General features: G+C 36.5%; 2 protein-coding genes and 1 long non-coding RNA gene across 4 annotated transcripts in view; 1 reads left to right on the forward strand and 2 right to left on the reverse strand.

Moving 5' to 3' along the window:
• The window catches only part of LOC306670203, a 505,412-nt gene that overhangs the window by 438,944 nt on the left and 40,135 nt on the right, over positions 1-26,333 (forward strand). The window lies entirely within an intron of this gene.
• The window catches only part of ELF2 (E74 like ETS transcription factor 2), a 103,792-nt gene that overhangs the window by 70,701 nt on the left and 6,758 nt on the right, over positions 1-26,333 (reverse strand). The window lies entirely within an intron of this gene.
• LOC306669226 (uncharacterized protein) overlaps positions 1-26,333 on the reverse strand; it is a gene marked incomplete at its 5' end in the record, with an annotated part of 36,120 nt that overhangs the window by 2,419 nt on the left and 7,368 nt on the right. Inside the window, 2 exons of the mRNA XM_079153102.1 lie at positions 740-827; positions 2,295-2,392. The remainder of the gene's footprint in view (positions 1-739; positions 828-2,294; positions 2,393-26,333) is intronic.

The raw sequence follows: 26,333 nt of genomic DNA on the forward strand, positions 1-26,333 counted from the left end.
TCTCATTTAGTATTCACACTGCATACTCTACCAAATTCTAAGATTAATTTGAGTTTCTTATACTTTCAGAGTAGTTTAAAAATAAATAGTAAAACCATTTGGAATGCCTTTGATGTTATTCAATTATTCTTTTTCAGTAATGTTTTAACTAACAGTTCAAAGTGCATATAACATTGTTTCAAGTAACCTCTTTATCAACCTCTTAAGCTTTTTTTCCTCTTGCAGAAATAGATGTAATGTGTATCATCTGGGGTTATTCAATAAATTATTCCTAAATTATTCTATTTGATTTTGTATATATTAAACACGTCATGACAGAGAAAACAGAGATTCCAAACAGTATATTTAAATGTCAAAATTAAAGAATGTATAAAAATTAAGCATATTCAGATAAAAAAGAAGATACATTCCTAATAAATATTATGCCTTTATATCAGTTTGACAACTGCATCATATATGTAAGATAAACTGATGAAGAATTTCCATAAACTTTATAAAATAAATGAAGTATCTAGAAAAAAGCATAGATTTCATCTTACTACCATCAGAATGATCCACTACCATCAGACTCTTTTTCATCTTACAAACATAAATGAAATAGAGTATCTGTATCTTAAGAAAAATCTAAAAAGATTCCAGGTCCATCATACTAACATTTATTGTTATAAGGTAATGACTATTTCAAAATCTGTTTTCTTAAATATATATATAGTAATATAGAAAAAAAAAAATTACTTACAATTCGAATGTAAAGTAGTCTAAGCATCCTTCACTATTTTCACAACTTGGCAAGAGCTAAAATCTGAACCAGAAGTTCTTTGGAACTACTAGTGAGAAGGGAAAAAAGAGAGTATTAATATAATCCTAACCAAAAAATCTTTTGCCCCAAATAAGTATGATTTAGATAGTAAAAAATCTATTAAAACAAATCATCTCCAAGCCTGATGACAGACATTTACTTGAACAGATAAAGAAATTATTTCTAGGTTATGGGGGAATCAGAATTTTTATCAAACTTAAAATTTAAGTTACCATTAAATAGCAATTAAGCAAGGACAGACATAACATACATGTAGCCCATGCCCTATCTTATGAGCTCCATTTCAATCAACAGCAGGTTTTCAATAAGTGGCTGTAAGCATAACCCCTGCTCCTTAGGAACATGAATCCAACTTAAAAAAAAGCCCCCAAACCCAGTGTGAATGGTATATGATCATCACTTAAGTTATCTCCCTGCAACCCAACCCCCAGAACTTAGCATCATAACCATCTAAACACCCACCTCCTCAAACACCCCTCTCCTTTCTGCTGATCTATGCAGGGGACCTTGAGTCTTGTTCTCGACATATAAACATTTATAAGACTCCCTCATCACTCGAATAGAAAAGTCTACTTTCAAAATCCTGCCTACTACTGCTCTAGTTTCCTTAATTCTCAAAGTCCCTAGAAAAGAAATCAACTCTTTGGCATCTACCCCCCCCACTCAACTGAAATTTTCACTAAATTCTGCTTGTCTACTTCAATAGACACATTTTTTCATAAGACTTAATGCCTGTGAAGCATTTGATGCTGTTTCTTTTCCTCCTTAAAAACTTTAAATTGACTTGACTTTTCAATTCTTTTCGTAGGCCCATGCTACTTTTTCAGGACTTGGGGCAAAAGTACAATTGGAACCCTATATTCCATTTAAAATCTATCTTGACAATATAACTCTATAATAACCTGAATGACCAAGTTCTGACCCCCCCCCCCAACCACCGGGGTGCTGGGGATTGAAACCCAGGGCCTTGTGCTTGCAAGGCGAGCACTCTACCAAACTGGAGCTATCTCCCCAGCCCCCAAGTTCAGACTTTCAATTCTCAGACTCTTCCAGTTCTGCAGGGGCCTAGGAAGCCATATGGATTCCCTTGGCCAGCAGCCTATCTTGCCCCTTTTCACTTCTAACCTTCAGTTTCACTCCACACCAGAGGCCTTTGATGCAAGCATGTGACATCCCAGCCCACATGTCCAAGCTCGTCACATGCCTGCAAACAGCTGCTCCTTAGCCATCCCTTATACCTAGAGCAGCCCATACACACTGGGATTCACTCAAGAGAGGAGACAATTAGGGAAGGGACCTTTGAAGTTATACTGAGAAGAGAGTTCTGGAAATCCAAATATGAAAAGCTTGAACAAGAAAGACACCAGAATAGACTAGTCCCTTGGCTCCTCAACATCTTAATGCTATGGTGAGGTATGTAACTGGAGAAAGACCTGCTAAGATCTCTAAAGAGGGCCTAAGGCAGAGTTCCCACCTGGCTAAGTCTAAGGATGGTGCTGCTCTCTCTGGTCAACCTTTACACGCTGGTGTTTCTGGAGTCCCATCCCTTGTTCTTTTCTGACTTCTTATACCCTTTTTTATTTTTTATTTTTTTTGGGGGGGAGCAGGGGGATAACCAGGAATGGAACCCAGGGACATTCAACCATGAGTCCATCCCAACTCTTTTTTTATTTTGAGGCAATTAAGTTGTTAACAGCCTCATTAAGTTGCTAAGGCTGGCTTTAAAATCTGCAATCCTGCCTCAGCCTCCTGAGCTACTAGATACAGGCATGCATCACCGTGCCTGTTTTTTTTTTTTTTTTTTTTAATTCTTTTAGTTATGATACAGCACCAGGATACACCTTGATATAATCACAATAGCATGGAACCCAAGGGGTCCAATTTAGTCCCTGGACTTCCTCACCCCAGCTCACTCCCTCTACTTCACTGATCCCTCTTAGTGGTCCTGTGGATACACTTGATGCCAGGAACCACCACGCCACATGCTGCACATACAAAAGTTCTGTTCTTCCCTTCTCCCATCCCTTCTTCCTCAATCTCCTTGTCTACTGATCATTCCCCTATGTTGATGAAATTTCCTCTCCCCTCTTTATTTCCTTTCTCTCCCTCCCCCCTGCCTCCCCTCACTCCCTCTCTCTCTAAATTTCTCTTTTTAATTCCCCTGCCCCTCTTATTTTGGATTAGCTTCTTCATATCAGAGAAAACAGTCAAACCTTTGACTTTTGGGTACTGGCTTATTTCACTTAGCATGATAGCCTCCAGTTCCATCCCTTAACCTGCAAGTGCCATGAGTAATTCTTCTTTATGACTATGACTCCTTACACTTTTAAGATATGACATATACTCCCCATGGCTTCACTCAAATCTCTCTTCTAGTCTAAACCATTCCCGTGGGCTCTAATTTGTTTACTAGGAAATTTCTCATCTCAACTACTTTGTGAAATGAGATAGGGTATAAATAAATATTAAGCATATATTCCAGGATAACCCACCACTCCATTCATTACTTTTTAAGAAACAATAACTTAGCACTATAATAGACAGCCACAATTTCAGTTGCCAGGGGTTCAACAATAATAAAGGAAAAAAAAAATCCCTATTCTTATGGATCTTACATTTCCAGTTAGAGGAGAAAGAAAGATAAGCAAAATATATAAAGCTCATAGATGGTGATAAAGGTTAAAGAACTAATGAACCACATGGACAGGAAACTTCCAGTCAGGGAGAAAGGCTGCAATTTCAAATTGAGTGGCAGAGAAAGACCTCCTAAAAAATATAACACCTAAGTAAACTTGAAATTTCCAGAGTTATCAACATTAGTAGACTCAAATATCTGGTTTTCAAAAAAAGCACAGAAAGTAACAGGAAAACTTGGCCCATTCAAAGAGACAAAAATAAAATCAGCGGAAACTGTCCCTAAAAAAAAACACCTGAAGGCTGATCTACTAGACAAAAACTTAAAACAACCATCTTTAAAATGCTCAAAGAACTAAAAGATGTGAAGCCAGATGCAGTGGTGCACCCCTGTAACGCTAGTGACTTGGGAGGCTGAGGCAGAAGGATCGTGAGTTCAAACCCAGCCTCAGCAACTTATCAAGGCCCTAAGAACTCTGCGAGACCCTTCTCTAATAAAATATAAAAAAGGGCTGGAAATGTGTCTCGGTGGTTAAGGACCCCTGGGTTCAATCCTTGGTACGATAAATAAATAAATGAATACATACATACATACATACATACATACATACATACATAAATAAGAAAAAGGGCTGGGGATGTGGTTCAGTGGTTAAGCACCCCTGGGTTAAATCCCTGGTACCATAAATAAATAAATAAATACATAACATAACGTACATACATACGTGAATACATACCTACATAAATTCATAAATAAATAAATACGGGGGCTAGGGATGTGGATTAGTGGTTAAGTACCCCTGGGTTTAATTCCATTACCAAAAAAATTAAAATTAAAAAAGAAGATAGAAAACTTGATAAAAATGAACCAATTTCAATGAGTTGTTTATAATAACACTTTTTGTTTCAGTTCAGATAGCATGAGACAGTGATGTTTGTTGGTTTTAAATTAGTCCATCTTGAATTCAAGTGGGGAAAACTCTCAAATACAAATGTTTATAGAGGATTTTTAAATTGTAAGGCATTTTTTGGATTAATGACTAAAAACGCCAGCCAGGCAGTTGTTATGGCACATGTCTGTAATCCCACCAACTCAGGAAGCTGAGGCAGGAGGATCACAAATTTGAGGCCAGCCTTAGCATCTTAGTGAGACCCTGTCTCAAAATAAAAAACTGCTGGGATGCTCAGTGGGGATGTAGTTCAGTGATCCTGTGTACTAGGGGGTGTGGCGGGGAACAAACTCAGGGCAACCATTTTGTTATATTATCTTGCTGAGGCCACATGACTTTATAGGTTTCTTAAAGAAATTAATATATGACAATTTCCCAATTTTCTTCAGGTGACCTTTTCTGATAGTGATATTTGAATGAAGTGTGAATAACATGCTTTCTTTTGCCTATTGCCCCAGAATGATTCACAGTAAAGCTTTTTGGCTTCTGTTGATATTCAAGGTAATATAACAACAAAAAAACTAGTAAAATACATAGTAAAAAACAAAAATAAGAAGAAGATAGATGTGGAGAACGTCAAGGAAATGATATATGAAAAAGGGGAAAATATGAATAGAGACCAAAAAAAATAAAAAGAAACCAAATGTAAATTCTGAAGCTAAAATCCATAACTGAAATGAGAAATTCACTGGAGAGATTTGAGCAGGCAGAAGAGCATTGAGGGGCGGTGGCTGTAGCTCAGTGCAAGCACGTGCCTAGCACATGTGAGGCACTGAGTTCAATCCTCAGCACCACATAAAAATGAACAAAATAAAGGAATGCTGTCCATCTACAACTACCAAAAATTTTTTTTTTAAAAAGTCATTGAATTTGAAGACAAGAAATTGGGCATTACTGAGTCTGAGGAATAGAAACATAAAGAAGTTTAGGGGACCTACAGAACAGTATCAAGTGGATCAACTTACGCATTGTAAGTCCCAGAAGGAAAAACTGGGAAAGAATCAGAACTATTTGATGAAATAATGCTGAAAACGTCCCAAATGTGATGAAAGATAAACATGCAAGAGCCTTAGAAACTTCAAGTAAAATGAACTGAAGACCCATGCCAAGATGTTAACCAAACCTTCAAAATCCAAAGGCAAATAGAAAAGAAAGAAAAAAAAAAAAAAAAGAAACAACTGATCAGATGCAAGGGATACTCTACAGAGCACCTCATCAGAAACTGGAGGACAGGAGACATGGGCCAATGAATTCAAAGAGCTAAAAGGAAGCGGGGGAAAAAACTGCCAACAACTCCTGTACTTATCAAAACTGGCCATCAAAAGTGAGGAAGAGCTAAGCATGATGGTACACACCTGTAAGCCCAACTACTTGGGAGATTGAGGCAAGAGGATCACAAGTTCAAGGCTGGTCTAGGCTATTTAGTGAGACCCTGTCTCAAAAAAAAATGAAAAAGGGTCAAGGATAAAGCTTACTGGAGGCCTTGCCAGCATGCAGAAGGTCCTGGATTCCATCCCCAGTAGCGTGTGTACATAAATAAACACACACACAGAGTGAAGAAGAAATTAAGACATTCTCAGAGAAACAAAGGCTGAAAGGGTTGATTACCAGCCGACTTACATACCGCATGAAAAGTTTAACGAAGTCCAACAGGTGAAATGAGATGACATTAGACAGTCACTCGGAACTCTACAGAGAAATAAGGATCTCAATAAAGACATACAGGCAATTATAAAAGTATTACTGTAAAGATGGTTTGCATCTACTTTTTTGTTTTCTATGTAATTTAAAAGATTAACACCTTAAAAAAAAAAAAAGGAAGATTTTAATCTAAGAGCCAACGTTATCATAACTTTGGTTTGTAACTACACACTTTATTTTCTACATTTCTTTTTTGTACCAGGGATTGAACCCAGGGGTACTTTACCACTGAGCCACATCCCCAGCCCTTTTTATTTTGAGATAGGGTCTTGCTAAGTTACCTAGGCCCTAGTTAAGTTGCTGAGGCTGGTTTCAAACTCATGATCCCCTGCCTCAGCCTTCCAAGTTGCTGGGATCCGAGTTGCTGGGATTATAGGCATGCACTACTGCCCCTGGCTATTTTATACAAAATTTAGGAGACAAATGCACTTAAATTATTAGCTTATGTTGGACACACATGTATATTAAGATGAATTGTATGACACTAACAACCGAGGCAGGAACTGTACAGCATTTCTATGTATTGAAGTTAAGCTGTATGAATTCAAACTGAGTGCATTTAATGCTCAATGTAATACCCATAGCAATCTTGAAGAAAATTATTATAGAACATATGTAACAAGAGCCCGGTACATTGGTGCACACCTGTAATCCCAGCAGTTTAGGAGGCTGAGGCAGGATGATCACAAGTTCAGAGTCAGGCTCAGCAACTTAGCAAGGCCCTAAGCATCTCAGTAAGACCCTGATTCTAAATAAAATATTTTAAAGATCTAGGGAGTAGCTCAGTGGTAAAGTACCCCTGAGTTAAATCCCCAGTACAAAAAAAAAAACAAAAAAAACCCACAGAACTGAGGGAGATACAGTGTTCTACAACAGTTGGAGATTTCAAATATCCCTCTCTCAAATGGATAAAACAACAAAACAAAATAAGAAAGGATTTAAATAATACACTAAAAAAACAAGACTTAAAAATCACATACAAAACACTTTCCAACAGCAGAATACACATTGGTCTCAAGTGCACATGGGACATGTTTAAGGACAGACCACATGTCCGACTATACATTGTTCTTGACAGATTTTTTAAAAAAACAGGTATCACATGAAGTTCTGTCACAACAGGATGAAGTTAGAAAATTAATTTAACGAAAGTAAAAATGGAAAATTCAATAAACTGTGGAAATTAAAACACCCTTAAACAACCAAGGATTATACATCATAACCAAGAGGAATTTATTTCTGGAATGCAAGGATTATTCAACACACAAACAATCAAATAATGTAATACACCACATTAACAGAATGAAAGGGAAGCAGCTGACAAAATTCAACACTTTTCAAGATAACAGTACTCAACAAATTAAGCATAAAAGTCTACTTCAACATAATAAAATCCATATATGAAACACCCACAGCGAACATCATTCTGTCTTGAAAGATAGACAGATTTTGCTCCAAGATCAGGAACAAGCAACGATACCCACTTTGCACTTTTAACAAAGTACTAGACATTCCAGTCAAATAAATTAAGCAAGTAAAAAAGGCATCTCAATTGGAAAGGACAAAGTAAAATTATCTATTTGAAAATGATATGATTTCATAAGTACAAAAAAAAAGCATAAAGACTGAAAAACAACTAGAAACAAGTAATACAAAAACTATGAGAACTAATAAATGAATTCAGTAAAGTAGCAGGATTAGCCAGCACCATGTGTACAAGAAACCCTGTCTCAAAATTTTAAAAACATTTTTAAGGGCTGGGGTTGGGATTGTGGCTCAGTGGTACAGTGTTTGCCTAGCACGTGTGAGGCACTGGGTTCAATTCTCAGCACCACATAAAATTAAATAAATAGAAGTATTGTGTCCTCTACAACTTTAAAAAAAAAAAAAAAAAAAAAGGCTGGGAATTTGGATCAGTGGTTAAGCACCCCTGCATTCCATCACTGGTATCAAAAACAAATAAATAAAATGAAATAAAATAAAAATAGCAGGATTAAAAAGTCACATAAAAAAATATCAACTGGATTTCTATATACTAACAACAAAGAATCCGAAAGAAAATTACAAAATCTATAAGACCAACAAAAAAGAAATACAGTACAAGAAAAGTAAAAGATTTGCACAATGCAAAGGATAAAAAGACATTAACAAATACAACCCAAGTTTAAGGACTAAGAGAAAATATTAAGATGTCAATATTACACAAAATGATCCATGGATTCAATACAATCCCTATCAAAATCACAATAACATTTTTGCAGAAATACAAAACTCAATCTAACATTCAAAGAGAATCTCAAGAAACCCCACAGAGCCAAAACAATCCCAAAAAAGAACAAAGCCAAAGGAGTCACATTTCCTGATTTCAAAACTTACTACACAGCTATAGTCATCAAAACAGAATGGCTCTGGCATAAAGACAGACATGTAGACCAATGGCAAAGATCATAGTGCCCAGAGAAAACACCTCAAAAAGTCCAAAAATGGCAGAGAAGTGTGTCAAGACCACCCAATAAGAAAGGACAATCTTTTCTTTCAACAAATGGTACTCAGAAAACTAGATATCCACGTGCAAAAACACAAAGATGAATCCTTACCTAAAAGCATATGCAAACATTAATGCAAAAATGTTTCAAGAACCTTAGTGTAAGATTTAAAAACAATAAAACATTTAAAGGGCAAAAACTTCACAACTCTGAACTTGGAAATGATTTCTTGGATTGGCACAAATCACAGGCAACAAAAGAAAAAATAGGAAAATTAAATTTCTTAAAAATTCAAAAATTTTGCATATCAAAAAACACTATCCACAGCTGGGCAGTGGCACACACCTGTATCCCAGAGACTCAGGAGGAGGAAAATTAATTTCTTAAAAATTTAAAAATTTTGCATATCAAAAAACACTATCCACAGCTGGGCAGTGGCACACACCTGTAATCCAGAGACTCAGGAGGCTGAGACAAGAGAATCCAAAATTTAAGACTAATCTCAGCAATTTAAGTGAGACCCTGTCTCAAAAAATAAAAAGGGGTGGGGATGTGGCTCAGTGATAAAGCACCCTGGGTTCAATCCCCAGTACCAAAAAAAAAAAAAAAAAAAGACAGCACTATCACAGATATATTTGCAAAATCACATATCTGATAAGGAATTTATATCCAAAACAGAGAACTAAAACTCAACATCACCAAACAAAACCCAATTTGAAAATGGGCAAAGAACTTGAAGACATCTCTTCCAGAGAAGATAACCAGTCTACAATCATTACTAATTCTTTAGGGAAATGGAAGTCAAACTACAATGAAATACACCTACACAGCATCAGAAAGGACTATTATCAAAATACAGAAAATAGCAAAGGGTGGGCAAGAATATGGAGAAAATGGATACTTTATGTACTAATAGTGGGAATGTAAAATCGTGTATCTGTGATGGTTCTCAAAAAGTTAAAATTGTGGGCTGGGGATATAGCTCAGTTGGTAGAGTGTTTGACCTCGCAAGCACAAGGCCCTGGGTTCAATTCCCAGCACCGGAAAAAAAAAAAAATTGTCCTATCAGTTGTCATTGATCCAGAAATTCCACACTGCTGATGTATACCCAAAAGAGCTGAAAGCAGGATCTCAAAGACACACATGTATACCCATGTTCACAGCAGCATTATTCAGTGCCTAAAACACAAAATAGGAGCTGAAGAAATAGTTCGTGTTGGAGAGCGTTCACCTAGCACGCACAAGGACTCTGGTTCGAATCCCCGGCCCCTCAGAGTGGAGAGGAAAAATAAGTGTACATCAACAGGTGGATGGGATAAGCATCATACATGGACACATGATTCAATCTTGAAAAGAAGGGAAATTCTGCAATATCCAACGACAGGCGTAAAGCTTGAGGATATTTATGTTAAATGAAATAAGCCAGTCACCAAAAGGACAAATGCTATATAGTTACACTTATATGAGGCACTTGGAGTAGAAAAAATCAGAGACAGCCATGAATAATGGTGGTTGCCAAGGCTCAGGAAAGGAAGAAAAGAGTTGTTGTTTAATGGGCAGAGGCTCAGGCAGAAGGATTTTGCAAATTCAAGACCAGCCTGGGCAATGTAGTGAGACCTGCCTTAAAATTTAAATTTTAAAAAATTAAAGGTCTGGGGTAGCTCAGTATAAAGTGCTTGCCTTGCATATGTGAGGCTCTGGGATCCAACACCTGCCCTCCAACCCAAAAAAATACAAAAAGATGTTCAAATTCACACTGAAATGAAAATTAAAATAAGAACATGAAAATTAAAATAACATTCTGTTACAAAACTGTGGGAAATAGACATACTTACACATTGCTGGTAGGAATGCAAATTGTGTGACACTTTTAGAGGGGAATTTGGCAATATCAATGTACTTTTTTTTCTTTTAACAGTTTTATTGATATATAATTCAAATACCACACAGTTCATCCATGTAAAGTATAAAATTCAGAGGACTTTAGTTTATTCACAAAGTTGTGCTATCATTACTCCATATTAATTTTAGAACATTTTCAGCAGCCCTTGCCCCTAAATGATCCCATGTCCACTGTCACTCCCCATCCTGGTCCAAACCCCAGTTCCTGACTATGACTAGTCTATTTTCAATTTCTAGATATTTGTGTTCTGGCCATTTCCTATAAACCAAATTACAGTCAACCCTCCATATCCACAGGTTCCACATACTTGGATTCAACTGCAGATTGAAAATATTCAGTTAAAATATGCATCTGTACTAAATATGTACAGACTTTTTTCTCATAATTATTCTCTAAAAAATACAGTATAACAGCTATTTACACAACATTTACATTAAACTAGGTTTTATACATTATCTAGACATGATTTAAAGTATATGCAACTAAACTTGTACAATGGTAGTATGGAAATTATCTAGGGTATCTTTGTATGGTTGTGCTTTAGCCAACGACATAGCTTAAATTATAAAAAAGTAAAACTTACAGTACAAAAGTATAAGTTCATGCTGCCTGCTTTTTTTTTTTCTATTTTTTTTTAGTTGAAAATAAACACAATACCTTTATTTTATTTATTTATTTTTATGTGGTGCTGAGGATCAAACCCAGTGTCTCACATGTAGTAGGCAAGCACTCTGCCACTGAGCCACAACCCCAGCCCATGTTTAACCTTTTAAGGAAATGCAAAACTACTTTCCAAAGTGGTTGTACCATTTAACATTCCTACCAGTAGTGTATGAAGATTCAAATTTCTCCACATTGAGGGCTGGGGATATAGCTCACTTGACAGGGTGCTTGCCTCACAAGCACAAGGCCCTGGGTTCAAATCCCCAGCACTGCAAAAAAAAAAAGAAAAAAAAAAGAAGAAAATTTCTCTACATTCCCACAACAAATGTTTTAGGCAATATGTTATTCAGCAATAGATTCCAAGCACATCATCTTGGTAGATGCAGTAAAAATCACTTAGTAAAACTCAACACCCTTTCACAATAAAAATTACTTTCACATAATAGTAATGAGAATGTTTGCAAGTTACCTGGTCAAATGTTAAGAAATAGAAATCAACTATTTTTCTATATACCAGGAGATTTAAAAATATAATTTTAAAGGATATTATTTAAAATAACCACAAAACTAGAAGATGTCTAAAACTAAATCTAGCCAATGATGTAATCAAGACCTTTGTGGGGCTGGTAGCTCAATTGGTAGTGTGCTTGCCTCGCATGTACAAGGCCCTGGGTTCAATCCCCAGCACCAAAAAAAAAAAAAGACCCTCATGAAGAAAATCATAACATTTACTAAAAGGAATTAAAGTCGTGTATCTGGAAATACCATGTTCATGAATAAGAATGCTCAATATCTTAATATCAATACTCACCAAATTCATCTATAAAGTCAACGTATTTCCAGTTAAAAGTCCAGAGTTTTTGGATTCTGTTTTTTTGGTTTTTTTTTTCTTCCTGTTGTTGTTGTAGATAGACATAATCCCTTTATATTATTTATTTGTTTATTTACTTTCCCCCACCCCCCAATGTGAGGCTAAGGATCGATCCCAAGGCCTCACATGTGCTAGGCAAGCGCTCGACCACTGAACCACAACCCTAGCCCAAAAGTCCAAAGTGTTTTTACGGAAAAAAAAAAAAGACAAACATATAATGCAAAGTGTATGTGAAAGAGCAAAGGATAAGTGAGTAAAAATCCTCCTAAAGAACTTCCTTACCTAGTCTACAGTAAAGACAATAAGGTAATGGCATAGATGCAGTCAAATATACCAATGGACCAGAACAAAGTAGTCACAATATTGAAAATAATACAAGACAAAGATAGCATCAAAATCACTAAAAAGGAGGGGTATTTTAAAAATGATTCTGGGACAAATTATTATGTATACAAGATAAAAATTAAGTCACTACCTCTTGTGACTAACAAATTTAAGTACAGATATACTAAAGACCTAAATATAGAAAATAACTTTTTTCAGGGGGGGTTGATACTGGGAATTGAGCACAGATGCACTTTTACCACTGAGCCACATACATCCCCAGCCCTTTTTTAATTTTGAGAAAGGGTCTTAAGATGCTGAGAGTCTCCCTAAATTGCCAAGGTTGGCTATGAACTTGCAATCCTTCTGCCTCAGTCTCAGTCACTGGGATCACAGGTGTGCGCTATCATACCCAGCTAGAAATTTTTTTTTTTTTTAATTAGAAGAAAATATGGAGTATCTTCATGAACTCACAGCTGGGGAAACGTTATAAGACATGGAAAGCAAACAACAAAAGATTACTAAGTCTGACTATCCCAAGTTGTTCTATAATTTACAATAACAGAAATCAAAACAAACTGAAAGAGAATGGAGAAAGTTATTTGCATCGCTCTTCCAAAGAAATAAGAGAGGAGGGTAAAGAAACACAAGAAATACACACAACCAAAATTCTATTAAAGATTTTTAAATAAATTCTATTAAGGCTCACATGAGTAAACGTGAGTTTTTGTCAAGGTTCCGCTTTTCATGGTAAATTATATCATAAAAAACAGAAAAACACCAGTCATGTTCAGGCTAATTTTTCAAGTGTATAATAAGTCAAGGATTATAATTTACCTAATTTTGTACTTTTTTGTGGTCCAAAAGATTAAAAACCTGTATTGATTTATTAGTTTCCCATCCACAGTATGAAAACTGCTTACCTGAATTGGTTCTTTTTAAATATGAAAGTTGAATACTCATTACTAATCATTCGACAAACTCTTTTCTACAACTTTCCAACAAGTGGTGTTAATTTTTTTAATTATTGTTTTAGGGAGGGAGTAACAATGATTGAATTCAGGGGCACTCAAACCACTGAGTCACATCCCCCGCACTATTTTTGTATTTATTTAGAGAAGGGTCTCACAAGTTGCTTAGCACCTCACTTTGGCTGAGGTTGGCTTTGAACTTGTGATCCTCCTGCCTCAACCTCCTGAGCCACTGGGATTACAGGCCTTTGCCACCCTGCCGCTAATTTTTTAAAATTACTTAATACAGGGCTGGGGAGATAGCTCAGCCCGGTAGAGTGCTTGAGTTCGATCCCCGGTACCAGCAAAAAAAAAAAAAAAAAAAAAAAAAAAAAAAAAATTACTTAATACAATTCCTAATTTATGAAAAAGCTGTATCAGAAAGTGGGGTCAGTTCGCTTAGGTGTGCAGTAAATATATCTATACAACCTAACAGATCAGACAGAGAAAGCCTGACTCCGTTTATATGACATGCAAGAAAAGCTGAAACTATGAAAAAAAAGATTAGTTGGGAGACTCTGATCTCAAAAGGACATAAGCAAACTTTCTGGAATGAAGAAAACGTTCTATAGCTTGAGTGTGGTAGTGACAAACTCAGAAATCTAAGGGTGAATTTTATTATACCTGAATTAAACTTCAATAAACTAGAGTTTTGTTTTTGGTACTGAAAATGAACCCAGAGGTGTCTTACCACTGAGTCACATTCTCAGCCCTTTTTGTTTTTTGAGACAGGATCTTGCTAAGGCTAGCCTTGAACTTGGGTCCTCCTGTCTCAACTACCCAAGTTGCTGTAGGAGTACAGGTGGTGCACCACTGCACCCAGAACACCCAAGCACTTTTATGCATTATCTTTCCATCCTTACAATGGCCCTGTGAAACTGATTTAATTATCCCCTTATTAAATAGAGACTATTTTTACTGTACTCATAAAGAGCTAGTAAGATTTAAGGGCTAAAAATCTGTTGGCCACTGCATCCCCAGAACAACAACAGGAGCTCAACAAATATTTGGAATTTGAGTCTTACCTCTGTGCAATCTTGGATAGAAACTTAAAACTCTTTAAATTTCAATTTCCGTATCCATTATAAGACAGTAAAATAACTCTAAGAAGTAGATGTATTTAGTTCTTTTCATTGTTTAAAGTGCTGGGCACATTAGGAGCATGAATGATGTCACTTATTAACTTTTTCATAATATAGAATCATAAGACACTGGTACAGGGACAACATAGAGATAATATGACAAGTGATTAAGCTTCAGATAAGCATGTAACAATATAGCTTAACAATACAGTTGGGATGGCAAGTGCACACCTATAATCCCAGCCACTCAGGAGGTTAAGTGGGATGCAAAGTTCAAGGTCAACCTGGGCAATTTATTTATTTATTTTTTTTTTCCAAAAAGGGGGGAGGGGGAGTGCTGGGAATATAGTTCAGCAATAGTGGTGTGTGTGTGCACGTGTGTATATAAACAAATATGTGTATATAAATATACATTATATATGTATAAAAACATATCAAGTGGACATAGGGTTAGGTATATGGCTATGGGAGGGTATCCGCCTAATATACATGAGCCCCTGTGTTAATTTCCCAGTAACCCCCACCACACAGAAAATATATATTATATACATTTATATAAATATTTATATTAATATATTTACATATACTTATATACATTTTATATTTTATATCAATGTAAATTAACTGTTTCTCATGCAAAACAAATATTCATTCTTACAATTTTAAGAGACAATTACATTTTAAAAAGGATAGAAAAGTACTAATGAATCTTTTAAAAGAAAGAACTTCCTTTCACAAATGACAATGAATCATTGAGAAAAAAACAAGTGGAAGGACTAGTTTAGAAAAATTGGGGCGCAAAACAGAATTGGAGATAAACAATTTTGCCAGTAAGAGCTCATCTCCTGGGGATTGTTTTAGTGATTAATTCAAATATTTAAAATTGGCATGCTAGAAATGTACAGATAAGGCAAAATTGCAGGAAAGCTCTTTTAATCTGGAAGACACCTTAGAGTTAATTTCACAGAAGGAAAAAAACAAAAACAAAATAGAGAGGCTAAATGGAAAACTAAGTGATCTATAGAAATTGCCAAACAGTTTTATACATTTTAGAGCCCCATATCATAGACAACAGTATCTTTAAAACTTTTCATTTACTCGTGGCTCTGACACTGGGTCATACAATTAAGATATGTCTTCTTAATCATATACATATATCTCATGCAATATGCATAGTACACAGGCCCATGTGCACACGTGCACAGACACACGCAAAAAAAAAAAAAAAAACATAGCCAGGAAGTAAATTTAAATAATTTGTGAACTAAATTCTGGTTAGGATATCTTGATGCTTTCCTTTCCCAGCATGTTTTGACTTTTCTAGAAATTTTCAAACAACTTGACTGGCCACATTCCCAGATATAACCTAATCAATGCTGACTTGTTCGACTTGCTTTATGATGGTGAAACTCTAAATAGAAGTATCACCTAAAAATACTCTAAGTCACACACCTATACTCCCCAGTACACACCTACTTATTCAGTAGGCTGAGGCAGAAGAATTCCAATTCAAGGCCAGCCTCAGCAACTTGGCAAGACCCTGTCTCAATTTTTTTTAAAAAAGGGGACTGAGGACATAGATCAGTTGGTAGAACACCTCTGGGTGCAATCCCCACTACCAAAAAAAAACAAACGAGTAGATATTTTTAAAAATACACTAAATAATCAAACATTAGCTATTTAAAGACTTGATGAGCACAGAGATGAGAAAAACCCAATCAACCTGACCTGGGTATGCACAGTCACCAGGGGAGCTAAAAATGATTTTGCTGCCTAGCTACTACACCCTTTGAATATTTTTATTCTCTTAATCGCTCTGTTGCCATTTCACATACGCTCAGATTCTGAGGCAGCAACATTAAGGGTCAGACCAAGTATATAGACAAATGATTCCCATTCAATACATCTTAAAACCCAACCTATCTTGAGGCTTAAGATAAGCAACACAGTTCTTTTATATATATAGATATAGATATACAGACAAATCTATATCTATCTTTATATACATATATTTTTTAGTTGTCAATGGACCTTTATTTTATTTATATGCGGTGCTGAGAATCGATCCCAGTGCCTCACACATGCCAGGCAAGCGTTCTACCACTGAGCTACTACTCCAGCTCCACAATACAGTTCTTAATATCAACAGGCTTCAACGTATGAATTTCTTACTCCATGATACCCTGTAAGAAATACTAAGTTGTGGAAACAAATGTATTTAACAATTAAATTCTTTGAACAAGAAAATTTTCAAACCAAGTGAGAACTAGGACAAAAGGATACAGATGTAGAGGTTTAGGTTTGGAGAAAAAGTAACAATCAGAATCAAAATTATATGCCCTGAACATTGCTCAGATGTTTGAAAAGTCTCAGGTCTGGTCACAATAGCCTCTTGTTCATCCAAAACAAGACACACACAAAAAAAGACGGTTTCAACTAGCTTGAGATAACCAAGTAATTCCTTTACTGGATGCTGGAGCTAGAAGTGATCAGGAAATATAGCAGATTCCCCATTATTAAGAAAACCTAGCCGGGCATGGTAGTGGATGCCTATAATTTAGGCAGCTTGGGAGGCTGAGGCAGGAAGATCCCAAGTTTCAAAAGCCAACTTCAGCACCTTAGCAAGGCTATCCCAAAATAAAAAATAAAAAGTGCTGGGAATGTGGCTCAGTGGTTAAGTGTCCCTGGGTTCAATCCCTGGTATTAAAAAAGAAAGGAAGAGGGCTGGGGATGTAGCTCAGTTGGTAGCATGCTTGCCTCATAAGCACAAAGCACTGAGTTCAATTCCCAGTATCAAAAAAAAAAAAAAAAAAGGAAAATCTAAAATCTAATTGGGTTCTGTCCAACAAAGCAAAGAGAAGCTTTTTTTTTTTTTTAACAGAGGGATAAACTACAGTTTCAGGCAACTGTCATTCTGAAAACCCTCGTGCAGGGTAATTCTAACCTTTGCCAACTTCTTCACTTTCAAGATTTAAAAAAGCAGCACGAGGAACAGCCCTTTATAAGAATGCTGTTAATATTCTGGTTGACGGGATATGAATCCATTAGGGTGAATTGATCCTAGAGGAAAGTCAATAAACAGATTAGGTAAGAGTGTTATTTCTTCTTCCAAACAATTAAGAGACAATAATAGGCTAACATTCATAGAGCACTTACTCTGTGCTAAGTACTATAAACTCATACATAATCATTCAATTAATCTACACAATCCTACAAGGGATATTATTCCCATTTTATGTGGAGAAACTGAGACACAGGAGTGTGTTAAGTAACTTTCTCAAGGCCAAACAGCAGGTAAGTGAGAGACTGTCAACCCAAGGAGTGCAGCTTTTAAAGTTCTGTCTCATGCAAGATGTTGCTTTCTTGGTTTGTTTTTTGTTTGTTTGTTTGTTTTCTTTTTCGTACTTAGGTTTGAACCCTGGGCCTCATGCATGTTAGGTAAGTGCTCTACCACTGCATTATACCTCCAGTCCTTCGAGCTGTTTCTTGGGGGGTAGGTGTTGGTTTTTAATTAAAACCGTAAAGGAATCATACAGAACTCCTTCCTACCTGCCCCGAGAATCTCTCTCCTACTTCCCTTATTGGCTTATAACAAACAGATTAGAAGAAGTCTTAAGTGGAAATTACACATATCTTATCTATGTAAGTATATTATGGAGGCTTCTTCTCTTTCCAAAAAATAAAGGTATCTTCTTATTAGTGAATTACCTAACTCACAAATTCTGTTCCACAAATTCTAAAGGCCTTGGGGAAAAGTAGCCCATTAGTAATTGTCTTTCAATTGTTTTTCCTTGTTGCCCTCTTAAGAGTTTGTATGGTTTTTAGAAAAAAATGCTGGCCTGAAATCCTTTATTATCAAGAAACAAAGATTCTCAAACAGGCCTAGTATCCTAATTCAAATTCACCCATCTTTCAAATAAAAGGCCTCCCGGAAACCAAAACAAATGTTTTTTTTATGAGCTAAGTAACAAGGATCCCTGCAGAAGGAACTATGAAAAACAAAGTGCACCTAGTTTCCCAGTAGAAGCCTCAGCTGCTTACAGCACTACCACCCCTCTACCTAATTAAGCTGAGGCTCGGGCTTCCTCCACAAGCCCAGAACAGGCATGGCAGGTATCATGTCTGTAAAACGCACTTGTGAATGAATGACGAACAAGTGCATCTGAGACTCAAATCGCCAGGCAAAAGAAGTAAACTTCTTCCGCAGAAGCTGACACATCAACCATCAGCTTCAGTAGGCCAGAATCTCCCTTCATCTGAAGTGTGTCAGGGTCCCCAAGATCAACCTCTCTGTGAAGATTTTTCTAGAACTCACAGAATTCAGCATATATTTGTACTTATAGCTGTAGTAAGAATACACGCAGGTCATAAGGGGGAAAGAACAAGTGAGATGTGGAAGAATCACTCCTTCCATAAGAGGTCACACAGAGCTTACTCCCCTAGCAAACAAAAATAGAGCAAGATGTTTGCCATGTTTACATCCAGGGAACCCATTGGGCGCAGGGATCAGCACCCTGAAGTTTTGCAAGGGACTGGTCACAGGACCCTCTGCCTAGCCAGTACCAAATTCCAGATCCACAGAAGGAAAGCTGGGGTTCATCATAACCATACTGTTTGCACAGATTCTATGAGCACTGTGAGGGTCAAGTTCCCAGAGGCCAGCCAAGGGCCAACTTTTCTAAGGATGACCACCTCAACCTACTATGTTAACTCCTCTAAACAGCAAGTTATTAAACTTCTCTAGATCTGACTCATTTGCAGAAAGGGGAAAATAATTGAAATTACTTCATAGCTGCCACAACTATTATAGTATAAATAGTCCCCACCGTATTGTTATCCAGTATGATAAAAAGACTTAAGGACCTAAAGATCAGTGATTGATGGGAGTGATGAGGAAGACTATGGAAAGTCATAGACATGGTAAGATATTAACACAGAATTAGAGTAATTTTTAAATACCCTTCAAATTATGGTATGTCTAGGTTGATCTGACATAGATAGTTTATTTTGAAAAATTTCTGGATTCCATATACCAGGAGACTGAACATGAATATATACATACAACATAATGAGAAATACTGGAGGTACTGTTCACCATTAAAAAACAGGTTAAAAAAGTAACCAACAATGATACTCTAGAAAGGTAATTTATCTTGAAAATTTTTATTTACATAAAGCTTTTTAATTTTCTTTTTTTACTTTTCTTTTTTGCTGCTGGGGATCAAACACAGGAGTCTGAGCAAGCAAGGCAAACATTATCACTAAGTTACATCCCAGCCCTCAGTATAAAACCTTGAAGGACAATATTCAAGTCAAATGTGAAGTAAAACTAGGTATTTTTTATTACTTTTAGTTATATCACACAAAAATAACTTCATTGGATTTTTTTGTTGGGGTTTTGTTGTTATTGTTTGCAGTGCTGGGGATCTAAGCCAGGGTCCCACGCATACCAGACAAGTACTCTACCAGTGAGCTACAAAGCTGCTTCTTTCTTATTTTGAGACAGGGTCTTGTTAAACTGAGGCTGATCCCCAACTGTGATCCTCCTGCCTCGGTCTCCTCAGTCACTGGGATTACAGACATATGCCACCACACCCGTCAGGCTTCAACTGTTTTAAATAGTGAACTAGTAAAAGGAAACAGTATTTATTACCAAAATATTTGGAAAATCAGTCACCATACAACAAGATAGTATCCGTTCATTTTGACCCATAAACAGTTGGAATTATAATTTTATGACAGTCACATAAACTGGTTATGATGCTACCTAGAACTGCCTACACGGGGAGGAGGGGAGATGGGGGGTGGAGTGGGGAGGACAGACATAGACCATGTCCACCACCCATCCTCCTCCACAACGCTCAGAGTCAAATCATCTAGCAAAATGGGTTTTACTTTTGAAGAAGAGAGAAGAATTTTTTTTTTTTTTTTTTTTTGCGGTACTGGGGATTGAAACCCAGGGCCTTGTGCATGCAAGGCAAGCCTCTACCGACTGCGCTATCTCCTCAGCCCGAGAAGAAATTTTATTTCAAATTTCTATCTTTAGAAAACTGATGGGCCAGGAAAGGTATTATAGAGGGCCACCAAGTGGGACAAAAAGCAGGAAATACAACACATGTAGATTTAGCTGGGCAAGAATGTGTCCATCAGACCGTCCTTTACTCTCAGTATGAGGAAGTACAGAAACGGAGTATCAGGAAGTTTAGAGTTAAAAACATTTGGAGCTTTAATTCTCAGTATGAGGAAGCAGCCCTTGATTTTAGAAGGCGGTTTTAACTGTTTCAGTTAAAGTTGTTTTAAGAATCCTTGACATTGCTATAACTGTACTACAAATTTAAAGTTCTACAGATATTGATATTTTATTTTTCGATAGTTAATTTCAAGGAACAAAGTGATTTTTCCTGATATTCTTAAAGGCTTAAAAATCATTTACAAAAAATCCTACATATAATATTAGCTCTCACTCAAAACAAATTTATACTGAGCTGTAAATTAACTCTGGTCAAGAATGAAAGCCACTGCAATATTTTTCCTGTGGATATCTACTGCATTTAGAGGAAATAATAAATGGTAAACTCCTTCAACAAGTCTACAGAAAGATCCTCCCAGGGCCAGCCCCGCCCGCTCTCACTCAGGCACCTTCCTCCCCTCCCCGGCTCTACGATCTGCAGCCCAACTGTCCTGCTCATAAGAAGCACCAACCCCACTGTTTACTTTTGTCTTGCAATTCCTCCAACTGTTAACGGAAGGAATCCTCTTCACCCTCACGTAGAACTCAAGTCAAATACTACTTCAGAAAGATATTTCCTTCATTTCTCCCCTCCCTCAAAGTATATTTCAATTCCATCATTCTCTATTTGATGTCATATTACCCCTTTTTTATTTCTTCATTGTATTTATCACTGATATTGTTTAGATGTTTAACATCTGTCTCCCCTTCTAGAATGTAAGTTCCATGAGAACAAGGACAGCATTCTCCTTGTTTCCTGCAATTTTTCAAGGACATAAAACCTATGAACACTATTCTACTATTTTAGTTTTTTATTTTTGTAGCACTGGGGAGTGAACCCAGGGCGCTACACCACTGAGCTACATCCCTGAGCTACATCCCCGAGGCACCCCTCCCCTTTTGTATTTTAATTTCAAAACAGGGCCTGGTTAAGTTGCCCAGTGTGACCTCAAACTTGTAGTCCTTCTGCCTCAGCTTCCTGAATCACTGGGTTCACAGATGTACATCACCACCTCCAATACTACACTATTAAATTTGCAGAACTGACATGAGATTTTGATACTTTTTAACTATTCCAAAATGGTATATTGGCTTACTTAAGCTTCTTTGGCTTTTGCTGGGCTTTTCCCCCTATTCATTAGCACCCACCATAAGAGAACTGGTTAACAGCAGTAAATATGGACCAACAAGTAGACATGCTACCGGAATTTCACCACAGGATCATTACACCAGTTTTTTGTTTTTGTTTTCAGCCCAAAAACAAGTTAATAACCTTTTAATTGTGTAATGGTTGCATGGCATAATTCTGTTCATCACACCACTTAAAGGTGAGCAGTGGGCTGGGGAGATAGCTTAGTGGGGTAGAGTGCTTGCCTTGCGTGCACAAGGCCCTGGTTCGATTCCCAGCAATCACAAAAAAAAAAAAAAAGGTGAGCAGAGACAGGCGCAGTGGTGCATGCCTGTAATCCCAGCAGCTGGGGAGGCTGAGGTAGAAGGATCACAAGTTGAAAGCCCGCCTCAGCACAAGTGAGGTGCTAATCAACTCAGGGAGACTCTGTCTCTAAATAAAATAACAAAATAGGGGCTGGGTATGTGGCTCAGTGGTCGAGTGCCCCCAGTACAAAAAAAAAAAAAAAAAAAAAAAAAAGGGTAGTTAGAGCAGCACTGTATCTGCATTGACACAGATGAGCATTTGTCTTCTCTCACACTGGGAGCTGGGAGCCAGAATTCTCAGTGCATGTGCACAAGGTCAGTATGTTTCCAAAAGCCCACCTGCATGGTTCTTCTTCAGAGCACAAACAGTACTAACGGAAGCACAACTGAAATGAGCGGCACTGAGGACAACACAACAGACCAATGAATCAACATGGTAGTGCAGAACTTTCACACACAGAAGATTAAAAGTCCATACTCCACACACTATTATAAATTTTCTCAAGTGTGATATTCAACTATAATGCACAAATCAATAACAGCTCTGTAAACTTTTTTTCCAGATGTGAGAAAATGCTTCCTAAACTGTCCACAAAGAAATGATGTGCTTTGATTTGCACCAAAGACAGTTTGGCGATAAATTATTTTTAACTAATACTGCACAATTTTTAAAGCTGCACACAATGGTTGTAACTCACTTTTAAAAAAAAATGACAATATATGTGACATTATGCAGTGAAATGTAGTACCATCAGTTCAGAGACTGACTTGAGATTTCAGAATGAATCTTACAAAACGTACAACGATCCTACATGTCAATAAACAGTAGTAATTATAACAAACTTAATTGTTTAAATAAAACTCAAATAGAGATTTAGCATTGATGAGCAATACACCTTTGTGTTATGAAATATAGGTAAGGACTGGATAATGCAGAAATAAATACCATTTCAGGATTAATGAACAGTTCAGATAAAACCCTCTATCTGAATTTATTTCAGGCTGGAGATACAGCTCAGTGATAGAACACGTGCCTACAATGCACAAGGCCCTGGATGGGTTCAATCCTGGGTATTACAAACAAATTATCTCCAATAAGGAAACCATGGTTAAAACAAGTAAAGGCAAATATGACAGTTGTGAATCATACAGCAGCAGACCATCTTATTAAAGATAAAAAAATTATAAGAAAGAACCTGATGGAAATTACAAAGCTGAAAAATATAAAACATAAAAATTAAAAATTCACCAGCAAGGTTCAACAGCAGATTTGCGATGGCTAAAGTCAACTGAACTTGATGTATCAACAGAAATGAACAAATTCTGAAGACCTAAAAAAAAAAAAGAGAAGAGAGCCTCAGAGGCTTGAATACTTCCAAGAATGCCAACAGGAGGATCACTGGAACCCAGGAGTTTGAGACCTGTCTGGGCAACACAGGGAGATCCATCTCCAAAAGTCAAAAAACATAACAAAACAAAATAACTGCACTGTTGGTTTATAACACATGAAAATATGATATGTGATAATACTAACAAAGAAGAAGAAATGAAGCTATTCTGGAGTAAAGTTTCTGTATGTTATAATTTAAATTATAGGTAAATAATAATAAATTAAGACACAATCGTAATCCCTAGAAATTCAAACAATATAGTTTAAAAAACAAAAGAATTCAAATTACCACAGAAGAAAATATCTATTAGCTATAAAATAAGTAGCAGAGAACAAATACATATTCTTTTTAAAAAATGAAATATGGGGCTGGGGCAGTGGCTCAGTTGTAGAGCGCATGCCTAGCATGTGTGAAGCACCAGATTTGATTCTCAGCACCACATACAAATAATGAATAAAATAAATGTCTATCAACATATAAAAGTATATTTTAAAAATTAAATAAAGGTATTGTGTCTGTCTACAACTAAAAATATTTTTAAAAAGAATGTATGGGAAAAAATGAATATGAGAAAAACAGCAAAACTGCAGAAATAAATCTAATGATGATTTACAGTGATTGTGAAGGAATTCAACTCTAATCAAAGGACAAGAAGTAAAAAAAAAAAAAAAAAAAAACCCAAAGTATTTAGCTACATGCCACCTCTACCATACCTCAGATTGATAAATAGGCTGAAAGTAAACAGACAGAAAAAGATACCCCATGGAAACACTAACTATAAAAGAGTTGAAAAGTTAACTATCAAATGTTATTAAAACAGCTGGGCACAGTGGCACATGCCTGTAACCTGTAATCCCAGCAGTTCAGGAGGCTGAGGCAGGGCGAATCAAGAGTTCAAAGCTAGCCTCAGCAATGGGGAGGGCGCTAAGCAACTCAGGGAGACCCTGTCTCTAAATAAAATACAAAACAGGGCTGCGGCTGTAGCTCAGTGGTTCAGTGGCCCAGAGTTCATTCCCAGTCCCCAAATATATATTACTAGAGAGCAAGAGATTTTACAGTGATAAAAGTCAATGCATCAAAAAGATAAAACAGGGCTGGCTATGTAGCTCAGTTAGTAGAGTACTTCCCTTGCATGCACAAGGCCCTGGGTTCAATCCCCAGCACCACAAGAAAAAAAAAAAAAAAAAAAAAGATAAAACAGGTAAAAACAACTATATATGAATACAAAAACCAGAGCCCAAAAACATGACACAAATACTTTTGCAAAAAAATAAATATTTGGACCAATAATTGACAGAATTGCTACATAGAAAATTAGCAACAGAAAAATGAGTTTTTAAACACTATCACAACTATGCCAGTTTGACCTGGCATCTACCAAATATTCCACCAGCAACAGCAAAATTCATATTCCCCAACACAAAACAATATTGCTCAGAACACATTACCACACCAAAAACAATTCAAAAACTGAAATGGAAAAATCATATAGTTTGTTCTCCCACAATGAAGAAATTTTTTTCAAAATTTTTACTGGTGGGGCTGGGGTTGTGGCTGGCATGTGTGAGGTACTGGGTTTGATTCTCTGCACCATATATAAATAAATAATTTTTTTAAAAAAATTTTACTTGTGCATTGTAGTTGTACATAAGGATGCGATTTATTGTTACATATTCCTACACGCACACAATATAAAAAATATAATTTGGGCCAGTATCACTCCCCCAGCAATTCCGCCTCCCTCCCTATCTCACAACCCCCTTGGTCCCTTCCTCTACTGATCTCCCTTTGATTACCATGACATCTGTTCCCACTTTTCTTTTCCATTTTGCTAACTTCCACACATGAGAGAAAACACACGATCCTTAACTTTCTGAGTTTGACTTAATTTGCTTATTAACATGATAGTCCTGCAAAAAAATGCCACAATTTCATTTTTCTTTAATGGCTGAGTAAAACTCCCTTGTGTACAATATACCATATTTTCTTTATCCATTCACCCATTGATGGACACGTAGGCTAGCTCCATAGTTTGGCTATAAAAATAAGGAAATTAAATTGAACTAGAAATTAACAAAGAGAATGAAATGTGGGAAATCCTCAAATGTTTGGAAATTGAACTGCACATTTTTAAATAATCACAGCCAAAGAAGAAATCGCAAAGAAACTAGAAAATATCTTGAACTGGATGAAACTGTTAAAAAGCATATCAGAATTACTGGATATTAACTAACATAGTGCCTGCAGGGAAATTTATAGCTTTAAGTTCCTAAATTGGAAAGGAAGAAAAATTTCAAATCAATAACCTAAACTTCGATTATAATAAACTAGAAAAAATAAAAGCAAAGTAAACACAAGGTAAGTAGGAAAGAAGGAAACTACAAAGACTTAAATGGAAATTGGTGAAACTGAAAACAGAAAACCATACCAAAAAAAAATTTAAGACTTGAACCAAACCTGTTCTTTAAAAAGAGCAATAAATTGACAAAGCCAGAAAGACTCAGTGAAAAAGGATACCTGCTAGAACACAGGGCATGAAAAAGAGACATCACTCCCCAACCCTAGCAAATTAAAAAAGTACATACAGGAATATCATGAACTGTAACATCAAAACAAATAGCTTAGATGAATGGACCATCCTAGACCAATCAGTAAAACTAACTCAAAAAATTAGGAGAGGGGGGCTGGGGAGATAGCTCAGTTGGTAGAGTGCTTGCCCTGCAAGCACAAGGCCCTGGGTTCGATCCCCAGCACCCAAAAAAAAAAAAAAAAAAAAAAAAAAAAAAAAAAAAAAAAATTAGGACAGGGGCTGAATAGCTCTGCAACTAAATAAAT

Source organism: Sciurus vulgaris (genome assembly GCF_902686455.1).
Source record: "Sciurus vulgaris genome assembly, chromosome: 9".
NCBI lineage: Eukaryota > Metazoa > Chordata > Mammalia > Rodentia > Sciuridae > Sciurus > Sciurus vulgaris.